General features: G+C 46.0%; 1 pseudogene; it reads right to left on the bottom strand.

Annotated features, from left to right (window-relative positions):
• Positions 1-9,482: 9,482 nt before the first annotated feature.
• Fbl-ps8 (fibrillarin, pseudogene 8) lies at positions 9,483-11,681 on the bottom strand (annotated as a pseudogene).
• Between the last annotated feature and the right edge of the window lie 316 nt (positions 11,682-11,997).

Below are 11,997 nucleotides of genomic sequence, written 5' to 3' on the forward strand. Positions count from 1 at the left end.
AGACAGGGAGTTGGAGGCCAACCTGGGTGTCTTAGTTACTTTTCTAATTGTGATAAAACATAATGACCAAGGCAGCTTATGGAAGACAGGGTTTTGGGGGGCGGGGCTTACAATTTCCAACCATTGTGGTGAGGAACACAGCAGCAGATGGGCAATAATGTTGCTGGAGTAGTACCTGAGAGCTTCCATTGATCCGCAAGCGTGAGGCAGACAGAACTAACTGGGAATGACTTGAGCTTTTGAAGCTTGCAGTGACCCTCCTCCTCTGACAAGGCCATACCTTCGACTTCTTCCCAAAGAGTTCCACCAACTGGGAACAAAATGTCCAAAACACATGAGCCCCTGGGACAATTCGCACTCAAACCACCCTAGCAGGAGACTTGAGACTCTGTCTTAGATGGGATTCAGTATGTGTGATCTGGGCTGGTCCTTGGTCCCTTGGACCACAGTGTAATCCTCCTGCCTCAGTCTCCTGAACATTCAAAACCATTTGTGGGCCATCTTGCCCAGCTCAATGGTGAGTTACAGAAAGAAAGCAATTGGAATGGCAGCTGTTTAGGCCAGGAGTGGTGCGGCTCTGACATTGTGGTGGAACTCTCCTTGTGTGGCCATTACTCTGACCTCATTGGCAAAGAGCACAGGGACAAAGGAAAAAATAAAAAAGCTCAGGAATCGGAACCTCACGGGAGGTCTCCAAAGATCATTGCTAGGAATCATTGCTAGGAACTCATCCGAGTCATTTTCTCTCTTTCCATGCATCTCACATAAAGTGTTGGCCTGTCCTGAAATATGCCTGGTGCTTTTCATGCAGCTGGGTACAGAAATGAATTCCAATATATTCATTTATCACAAAGATGTTTTGGCCTTTATTGGACTGGTGGTTTGATCGACTCGGGTGCCTTGCCTAAACAGCATGAAAATAAAGGAATTTTGGATGCAGCTTTTAGAACATTAATCTAAATGAGCGCCGTTCCTTTCCAATGGCAGGTTTGTTCTAACACCAAGGCCTCTGCTTAAAATACAAAGCTTTTTTTTTTTTCCTGAAACTGTTACACTCCAGACTCCCGCTCCCTCCCATGAGGAGAGGATTAGAAGGCCAGGAATTCACCTAGCTCAGCTCCTTCCAGTTGGGAAGAAAAGATAAACCTCCCTCACTTACTCCTGTTGGGATCCCTGTTCAGTCAGATTCAAATGCAAGCTCCTTACAGGAGTATCCCCTATTCCCACCCAAGGTTGTTTCTTCCGGGCGAAGGGCTCAGTACCTCACCAAGACAGAAGAGGGCGCTGTGTGGCTCGCCAACACCGACTCAGATCGGAGGTCTGCATCAAAGTCCACTGCAGGAAAACTGCTTTACTCTGATTTTCACTGCCTTGCCTTCTGGACCAATCTGATCAAAATCACCAAAGTCAACATGAAGTGACCACCGAATCTGGATAAGCCATCGTCACCTTGAAGGTTAGGTTCTTCGGGGTTTGGGGGTATCAACTTGCCCAGGGGGGACAGAAAGACCAATTCTTGTCTTTCCTGCTTAGATTCCCTCCTTAGCCACCTCTAACCTCTGGCCCGTTGGAACTAGGGCAGTTCAGCAATTCTTCCAGCATCTTATGAGTCTCCCATCGTTTGTAAATGCAAACAAACCTGGTTCCTGTCTTATTTTTAGCTGTTAAAGTAAAAATGCCACACATCATCAGGTCGCTGAAAGTCAACCATTCATTTTCTCCACCTGTGCATCGAGGAAGCCCAAGAGGAAGCCCCAGCAGATCCGTCACCTACTGAAGACAATCCTGGCTTCTGTCCCGACTCCACGGAAAAGGGAGAGACTCCAGTCTTTCTCACAAGTGCAGGAACCCCGGTTCTGAGGGCCCAAACCTTATAACTTATTCATCTTTCAAAGGCCTCATCTCCACATTTTATCACATGACTGTGTTCCCAACACATGAGTAGGGGCGGGGGCAGAAATAGCCATGGCGGCTTACAAACAAATATCACGCTCAATTTTTTCTTTTTTTCTTTCTTCCACCTCAGTCTCTGCAAACCAGAAGTGTTTTTCTTATCAGTATTAACAAAAGAATGACAGAAAAAAAAATAAACAACCGAATAAAACAAACACCAGGAAAAGGCACTCAAGGGAATTGTTCAAACACCATAACAAACATTCATTTTATTGTGGGCCTGTGGCTTTTTTGTTTCTTCAGTTCTTTCAGTTTTGGCAGCTCCTTGGATGAAATGTACCCTCACACTCTGAAGACTAATTTGACTCTTTAGAGAAAGCTAGAAGGTGATGATGGAGTAGGCAAGCTATTTGATCAATAGACAAAGGCTTCGGAAGAACAGAGGGAAAAGATATAAGAAAAGAGAGGGCCAGCTCTCCTGCTAACAAACCAGCCTGGGGACTGACACTCCCAAGAGAAAGGCACCATTCCTTCCTAGCCACAGAATCAGGTTTTAGAAGCCCACCTCCCAACACCAGCACTATAGTTAGCAAATAGTGACCCAAATGTGGAGAGGACAGACCACACCCAAACCATAGTAGGACGCTCCTTGGGAAGTTGTTTTGGGTTGCAGTGTACAAACACAGTCTAGAAAAAGTCTCGGGTTTTCAGTTTCTGTTGCCCTACCCCCACTCCCACCCCCAAACAATTTCTTGAAACTGTTGTATGCCCAGAGGACATGTAAACACTTTACCTCAGACTAGGGATGCTGCTCAGTGAACGAACACTTCCCTGGAATGCCCAAGACTTTTGAGGGATGCTGCTTGAAGTTTTGTTCCCCTACACCTCAAGCTATGATAAAATTAAGAAAAGCAGCTTAGTGGGGGAAAGGGCTTATTTTACAGTCCATGACATAGAAGGGGAGGCAGGAGGAGTCTAAAGCGTCTGCTCACATCACATCCACAACCAGGAAGCAGAGATAAATATTTGCATGCGGGTATTAACTCCATGTTAGAAGATCCAGGATCACATGCCCAGAGAATGGGCCGGCCCACAAGTAAGATGAGGGCCCTTCTCCCAGGCGATTTTAGAGTCTGTCAAGTTGACAAAAATCATCTCAAAGCCCTCAGTTCAGTCCATAGTACCACTACAAAGAAAGGAGGTGGGCAGGAGGGAGGATGGGAGGGAGAGGAGAGAGAGGAGGAAGGGAGGGAGGGAGGGAGAGAGAGAGAGAGGGAGAGGAGAGAGAGAGAGGGAGGGAGAGAGGGAGGGAGACAGGGAGAGAGAGAGAGAGAGAGAGGGAGAGAGGGAGGGAGGGAGAGAGAGAGGGAGAGAGAGAGGGAGAGAGAGAGGGAGAGAGAGAGGGAGAGAGAGAGGGAGAGAGAAACTTAGACGGCTCAGGGAATTAAGTTCTTGTCATGCAAGCATGAGGGTCTGAGTTTATATCCCCCAAACAAAGCTAGATGTAACATCCCAGCATTCCTATAAGGACAGAGAAGGAGACAGAGAGGAGACTCCTCAGAACTTCACAGGCCAGCCAGCCTGGCACTCTCAGAGATCAACGAGGTGGAAGGGGAAGACAAACAATGAACGTTGTCTTCTGGCCCCCATATGCTCACTTAGGTACACATGAATACACATTTATACATACCTTGTCCACACGCACACAACCCGGATTTTAAAAAAGAAATGGCCACAGTCACACGTCACATTTGCTCTCTGAAACTAGTTGGTGTGATGTTATCAACCACTTAAAAGGCTTTGCAGGAAATTGTCTCAGTGTTGCTTCTATTTTCGGCAGAATAAAACAGACCCCGCTATAAACCACTTCAAAGCAGTTTCTTAGCCAAATAGTTACCAGTTGTGTTCAAGTTATTTCCATCTTAGCGTCTTAGCAGGCCGTGTACCTACAGAGTTGCCTCCATTCCTCATGCCAGCGACTTTGCTGATTTGGAACATGAAGTGAGCTCTCCCCGCTGCAGAGGACGCCCCCGGTGTTAACACATGCAGGCTGGAATCCGTAGAGGACAGTTTCTGTCCTCTCTCCTTCCTTCCTAACAGCGTCATTAGTCCTTGGTCAATGGGCATGTCACATACCGCCCTGTCCTCTTAGAGAAAAAATATTGCTCGTGCTTTGTAAAGTACTTAGACTTTTTGAAGAACGGCCAAATACTGAACTGTGAAGATGAGAGAAAGTCTTAGTCAAGATCCTCAAGGTCAACCTAATAGAAAATTTAGAGAGAGATTGCAGCTTGAAATACAATCTTTTTGCTCTGCAAATCACAAGCCTTTTGGGCCTAAAGCCAATTCTTTAATAATTCTTCCTCCTCCTCCTCTTCCTCCTCCTCCTCCTCTTCCTCTTCCTCTTCTTCTTTTCTTCCTCCTCCTCCTCTTCCTCCTCTTCTACTTCCTCCTCCTCTTCTACTTCCTCCTCCTCCTTTCTTTTTTTTTTTTTTTTTAAGATAGGGTTCCTCTGTCTTTAAACAGCCTGGCTGTCCTGGAACTCACTCTGTAGACCAGGCTGGCCTGAACTCAGAGATCTATCCGTCTCTGCCTCCAGAGTGCTGAGATTAAAGGCATGCGCCACCGCTGCCTGGCTACTCCTCCTCTTTACACTCAGGTTTCATTTCTGTCAAGAATATACAGGAAGGTTCACACTCCCATGGCTCACAGAGCTTTAGTCTGACCCAAGTTGAGACTGAGCTGGTAAGGGAGGGGAGGCTCTGTCAGCTACCTGTTCTATACAGTACTGATCTAAGAAGTCACCCAGGGGCTCGGAGATAATAATGATGACAGGACAGAGACTCTTTAAGAAGAAATGATGGTTTGGGGAGCAGAAGCATTGATCTTTTGTTTCCTCTAGTTTTTAGCGCCAATGGGCTTGCATGCTTGTTCATGCACATGTCATGATTTTTTAGTGGGCCATGGAGCATATATAGAAACTAAAAGACAACTTATAGGACCTGGGTTTCTTCTTGCATGAGGTCTGTCTTAGTGTTTCTATTGCTGTGATGAATCGCTACGCGCAAAAGCAAAAGCCAACTGGGGAGGAAAAGTTTTGTCTGCCTTACACTTCCACAATGTAGTCTATCACTGAAGGAAGCCAGGACAGAAACTCAAACAAAGCAGGAACCTGGAGGCGGGAGCTGATGCAGAGCCCACAGAGGAGTGCTGCTTACTGGCTTGCTCCCCCATGGCTTGCTCAGCCTGCAGTCCAGGGATGGCTCTCCCCACTGATCACTAATTAAGAAAATGCCTTCCTTACAGCTGGTTCTTATGAAGGTATTTTCTCAGTTGAGGCTCCCTCCCCTCCAATGACTCTAGCTGTGTCACACTGACAAACACAAACAGCCAGTACAAGGCCTCAGGCATGGCACTCAGGCCATTAGTTAGAGGCCAGTCAGTGCCTTTGCCCATTAAGCCATCTCACCAGCCTCATGAAGACACATTTTTCTTAAAGTGTTGGTGCACACACGTAAGAATGGGAAGGATCGCTTGGAAATGAAGAGACTAGAATCCAAGTAAGTCACAGAACAGACACAAAGAGTACTGTTTGGGCGTGGAAAGCAGAACTCAAGATACCAGTCTTGCAAATATATCTTTAATATTTTTCCACAATATGGAGACTTGGGTCCCTAGAGAATCTGACCAATCTATGAACCACCCTCTCACAGAAAAATGTATACAGTTTTAAAAAATAATTTTAGTCCATCCATGGTCTCTAGAAGACCAGTAATTCAGATTAAGATTCACTACACTGTGCTTTCCTGAGTCTGTCTGGGTGCATTTATCAAATGAGAATATGATGTTTCACTGTTACTCTTGAAGACAAGGGTAGACTTAATTTCTAAAGTTGGGATAAGCTTTTGAGTAACACTTGAAATGAAGAGTCTTTCTTCACAGTGTCCTGATATTTAAAACACCCCGGAGATTGCGAACATGTTCCCCAGTGGTAGCCATATTGGAAAGCAAGAGCATATTGGGTCATGCAGCCAAGGGAACACTAGCATTTCAGGAAGACAATAATCAACTGTGGTCAAGGTGCTCTAGATTTAAATTTCCCCTGCACCCATTTTCTCCTGTGTTCTTTCAGTAAAAGAAACCAACTAACAGGACATGTGATCACTTAAGTCAGTAGATCCTACATTTTCTCAGCTTCCTGCAGGTAGGTGTGGCCATATGGATAAGACCAAGTCTGAGGGTTATGAGAAAAAAAGAGAAGCAAGCAAGCCCTAGATGAATGTGCAGTTCCCCAATCTCATTTCCTGGGTTCCATGGACTTGAATGTGGATCTGGTAGTGGCTCAACATCAGTCAGTCAAGGACATGGGGGCGGGGTTTTGAGGAACTCTGGAGGACCTGAGGAGGGGAATGTGTATCTCTATATGATTTCCTGGAGTGGAACTGCCTACCTGAGGTGGGTGGCTACCACCCCTGGCTACCTTGTGAAAGAAAGAAATTAGCTTCTCTGAAATCACTGTATGTGGGGTCCCTTTACTACTCAAGCCAACCCCACAACTAAGTCACATATCAGAAAAGATGACGGAGAAGTCATATGGAGCTGAGGGGTGGGTGACTCTTATTGTTCAAAGACTGGATCAGAAACCTGACCGTGAATTAAAGAGCTAATCTTTACACCCTCCATCTCTTAAGACCGCTGTGGGTTCTAGACAGCAGAGAACAAGTGTAATATGTCCCCAGGGCACTGACCTTGTAATGGCCAGGTTATAAAATAAATACATAAACAAATCACGAGACTACTATCCCAGCATGTGTCAAAAAAGAAATGAAACTGGAAAAGTGGCCGAAAGGCTTTGTCTCACACAGAACGGTCAGAATACCAAAGCAAACAGAAGCTGAGAAAAACTAGATGAAAGGGGATTAAGGCTAAAGCTATAACAAGATCCCGGATGAGGGCACCAGACAGAGGGAACAGCAAATATGGAGCCCTGGAGGAAGGGATACACTCATTCAGGCAAGCAATCTCAATAATACTCCATTTTGATAGAGTGATTTAAATTTTCAGACAGAAAAAAAAAAAACCTCTCAAATTCATTTCACGGTTAATTTCCCTTCCCTGGAAGCTAGCAGGACAATATCACCAGATGAAAGCTTACGTCGAGAACCAATTAATGTATCAAGTAAGATTTCTTTTTTGGCCTGAGTTGTTCTGGACACTATTGAACTGTAGGATTGGTCTCCTCCTGTCAGATGGGTTTGCCATCAGCACATACCCACGTTCTCTTAGCACATATTCACTTCCTCTTAGCACATACCCTCCTCCTCTCAACACATACCTACTTCCTGTCAGCCTATAACCCCTTCATCTCAGAGTACACCTATTTCCTGTCACCGCATACCTACTTCCTGTCAGAGCACACCCTCTTCCTCTCAGAGTACACCCACTTCCGCTCAGCATGAACCCACTTCCTCTCAGAGCATGCCTACTTCCTGTCAGCACGTACTCACCTCCTCTCAACACATAACCACTTCCTCTCAGCACCTACTTACCTCCACACAGCACATACCTCTTTTTATCTCAGATCATACCCACTTTCTCTCGAATATTCTTTCCTATTGCAAGCTGAGGGTGATTAGTCAATGGTTTGCGTTTAGAAACGTAACCACGGCAATACGTATGTTCCTAAAAATACATGTCATTTTAAAACAGTGTCCTGGAGAGTTTAAGAAGACACTCTGTGCGGGGCGGGGGTGATTTCACGGAGTCCTGTGATGAAAACATTTAAGAACAGCAGGACTTTTGATGGCTCCCATGAAACAAAAAGAACAGTAGGAAGGAAGAAAACTGTATACTAGTGCAATGTTTCTCTCTATGATGAAGATCGTGCAAAACAGGACTGGAGAGATGCTTCAGAAGTTAAGAGCTCTTGCTGCTCTTCCAGAGGACCCACCAGGCAGCTCACAACTATCTGGAACTTCAGCTCCAAGGGACATACATAAACACACACACACACACACACACACACACACACACACATGCATGCATACACATACATGTATACACACACACCTGCACACAATTGAAAATACTAAAAGTAAATAATTTAAAAATCTGTAGCAAAAATCTGAACCTAGGCTACACAGATAAAATAAATGCATATGTATGATGTCATGTACTGTTTGTATCCTAAATATCAATTATTAAGATTTTTTTACTCCAATTATTTTTGCTAGAGGAGGGGCGTAATTATGTTCTCTGAGTTTAAAAATGGTTGTCCAATGACAAAATAATCAAAGGGCATGCAGCCAACATGTATAATGAAAATAATATCATAGAGGAATCTAAAGAAATTTAGAAAAAACATCCTGTACATTTTCTGGATGTTTGTCACATTGATAGCACATATTGCCTTTGTAAACATAATTTTTCTAAGGAATTATTTATTTTATATATGTGAGTACACTGTCGCTGTCTTCAGACACACCAGTCGAGGGCATCAGATCCCATTACAGATGGTTGTGAGTCACCACGTGGTTGCTGGGAATTGAACTCAAGTCCTCTGGAAGACTCTCAACTGTGAGCTATCTCTCCAACCCATAAACATATAATTTATTCTAAGTTTAATTTAATCTAAAAGATTTTTTAAAAAAAGAATCGATCCCCCTCTTTTTCTTTTTTACTTTTCTTTCTTCATGTATTTGAATATTTTGCCTGTGCCCTGGACCACCTGTTGCCTGACTACCTGCCCTGAGGGTTGGAGATGAGGTGGGGCGGAGTCAATGACACAGACTTCAGGAGCAGACGAGAATGCAGCAAGCCATATGAACACTGCTGTAAGCTCCTTTAATGCCCTCCACCCGTGTTCCATTGGTCCCCAGCAAGCATCATTTCCAAACATCAGCTCCTGACTGGCTGGCATTGTCTGCGTCAGCAATCCTTGGTCTCTGAGGCAGTCTTCAATTAGGTCCTCCTGCAGGAGTTGCCTTTGTGGCTGCACAGCCCCCAGCATTTAAACAGAGGCAGCCACCACAGTTCCTTCTACATTTCCACCCTTTTGTTTTTAGATTTTGACAGTCTAGTAGGGGCCAGACTGTCATTGCCTTGTCATTATTTACCCCACCTTGGAAGATTTCCAGTATACTGGACTGTGCCTATCTTAGGTTGTCCTGTCTTCTAGGATCTTACCCATCATTGACTACCAGCCCTCAAGGAGATATCACTCCAGAGGGGGAGTCAAGGAACAGCCTGCACTGTGGTCTCACGGATCTCTGCCATCCAGGCTTTGATCACTTCCTTAGGAGGGCTGCAATCGGGATTTTCAAGAGCCATCAGCACCTGGAAGGTCGCCTTATTCATGGAGTGCTGCCTGGAGATATGCTGTGTGAGACACTTAGACAAAATAATAATTAAAATGACCATTCCTCCCCTCATAGCATAAGTGGCTATCCGTGAGAGGTCAAACAGCCTCTTTTTTTTTTCTTGGACAGATGAGTCTTTTAATAGAAAAACAAAAGAACTCCCTGCAAAAAGTATAAAGCCACACGTGCAACAGTAGCAACACACATTTCTTCAATCCAGACAGCCGAGTTTCAGTTCTTCACCTTGGGAGACGGCCTGTACACACCTACAACCACAGCGTGGTCTCGTTCACAAGGCTCTAGCGTCAACTGGTCCTGGGGCTCCACGTTCTCTGGCTGCATCGTTTTCACTTCAGATGCAAACACAGCTTCTGCTGAGGCTGAGGAGCCAATGCAGTTGGCCTTAATGGAAATCACATTCCACAGGAAGGTATGGGCATTCAGGGCCACAGTTCGGGTTTGGTCTGGCTGGGCCACCATCGCAATGAGCATGCGGTATTTGTGTGGGTGACGAGCATCTTCAATTACAGGAATAATGTTGGTCCTCTTCTTGGCCAAGTTGATGTCACAGCCAGAGCGGTGGGAGAACTCAACTGCGCAGACTAGACCATTTGGGCCGACAATGTCAGAGACATGGGAGATGGAGGTGCCTATGGCTGCCCCAAGGTAGAGCACCGTGGCCCTCGGCTTGATGTGGATCTGGTCTACGCCACCCAGGATTGCTGCGGCCAGCTTGGAGTGGAAGGGGTTCCAGGCTCGGTACTCAATTTTGTCATCTCCTTCTGAGATGAGACTCTCTTCTCTCCATACACAGAATCTCCAGGAACCAGATTCTTTGTGACAAGGGCATATCCTCCTTTCCGAGACAGATAGACTCCTTTGTGTCGATGGGGCTCCACCATCACATTCTTCCCTGACTGGTTTCCTCTCTTGCCTCCTCGGCCACCACCTCGACTCCACTTGTCCCCAGATTGGAAGCCTCCGATTGGGCCACCTTCGCCTCCTCGTCCCCCTGAAGCCACCACCTCCTCCACCTCGACCTGGATCTCCACCGCCAAAGCCTCCTCATCCACCGCCAAAACCTGCTGTGCCCCCTCGGCCTCCTCCTCTACCACTGCGGTAACCAAAGCCGTCCCTGCCACCAAAGCCGCACCCACAGGGGCTGAAACCTGGCTTTATTACTGAGTTCTGGTGGCTTGACTCAGACAACTTGCGGCTTCCCGAACTCCTCAAACAGCTTCTTAAAATTGTCTCACACTTTTCCCAAGAATTTGGCATCCAGGGAGAGCACAGATACCCTGTTTGCATTGAGGTTGGCTGTTTTCTCCCTTAACAGCGCAGAATAATAGTTAAGGAGTTTGTCTGACCAGGTACCTTCAAGATATTGAGCCAACTGTTGTCGAGCTTTAGCGGTGTTACGTACTACCTGGTGAGGGGTCACATGCCAATAGAGACATGTCCCTAACAAGGGCCAACTCTTCTGCTAGTAAGTCGATCGGTTGTAAAATGTGGGTGGCTTTATAAAGATGTTGATTTAATACCTTCTATGCCTGCAGTGCCTCAGCTGACTCAGAGACTACAGCATTGACATTCTCCACCATAGTGGCTGTCTGGGTCAGAGCAATAGCAGCTGTTGTTGTCCCGGCAGTGATGATGGCTGCAGTGATGGCAGTCGTAAGACCAAAATACCAAAATCCCTCCTCCCAAGTGTAGGGGTTGTAAGTGGGTCTGGGCCATCAACCCCAGGGCTTGTGGGGGACATCAGCCACAATAGGTGTAAAAGATCCCTGATTTTCATCCAAGTCTTGCCAACAGACAGGTCCAGTAGTCATTTGAATGCCCAAAGACAAAGAAGACAGAATAAGATGTCTTCAAGGCTCACCCTCAAACTGAAACCAAAAGTGAAAGTACAACGGTCAGCAGGACAAGCAGGCCTTTGCAGGACCTACAATATAAAACACTAAGGGGCCAACTCACCAAACAACGGGAAAGGGTGCACAGCAGGGAAGCAAGAAGAAGAAGATCTGATCAGGTTTAACTGTGAGCACAGTCCTTTCGGCAACAGGCAAAAACAACAGTAGCAACAAACAAAACAAGCCCCTAGAAGGAGGTTTGCAAGTGTAACAAAATGAGGATGATGTCGTCTGTAGACCACACTGGGCCAATAGAGACGCGTCCCTCACAAGTGGCTGCTTGTGCCCTGGAATGCCCACTGCCTTACCCTACCTGCCCTTGGGGTTGGAGATGAGATGTCATGGAATGGCAGCACAGACTCCAGGAGCTGGCGAGAATGCAGAACACTGCTGCAAGCTGCTTTAATATGTTCCTCCCACATCCCATTGGTCGCTAGCAAGCATCTCTTTCAAACAGCAGTTCCTGATTGGCTGGCATTGTCTGCGTAATCAATCCTTGGTCTCTGAGTCAGTCTTCAACTAGGTCCTTCTCCTGCAGGAGTTTCCTTTGTGGCTGCGTGGCCCCTGGCATTATGCAGAGGCAGCCACTGAAGTTCCTCCTACATGATTACACTGTCACTGTCCTCAGACACACCAGAAAAGGGCACCAGGTCTCATTACAGATGGTTGTGAGCCGCCATGTGGTTGCTGGGAATTTGAAGTCAGGACCTCTGGAAAAGTCAGTGCTCTTAACTGCTGAGCCATTTCTCTAGTCCATATTGTAAGTATTTTTTGTCATTTCTAATCAATGTTAACTCTAGTAAATAATTTTGTATTTGTAACTTTTGATAAGC

The sequence above is a fragment of the Rattus norvegicus genome, chromosome 1, assembly GCF_036323735.1.
Source record: "Rattus norvegicus strain BN/NHsdMcwi chromosome 1, GRCr8, whole genome shotgun sequence".
Taxonomy (NCBI): Eukaryota; Metazoa; Chordata; class Mammalia; order Rodentia; family Muridae; genus Rattus; species Rattus norvegicus.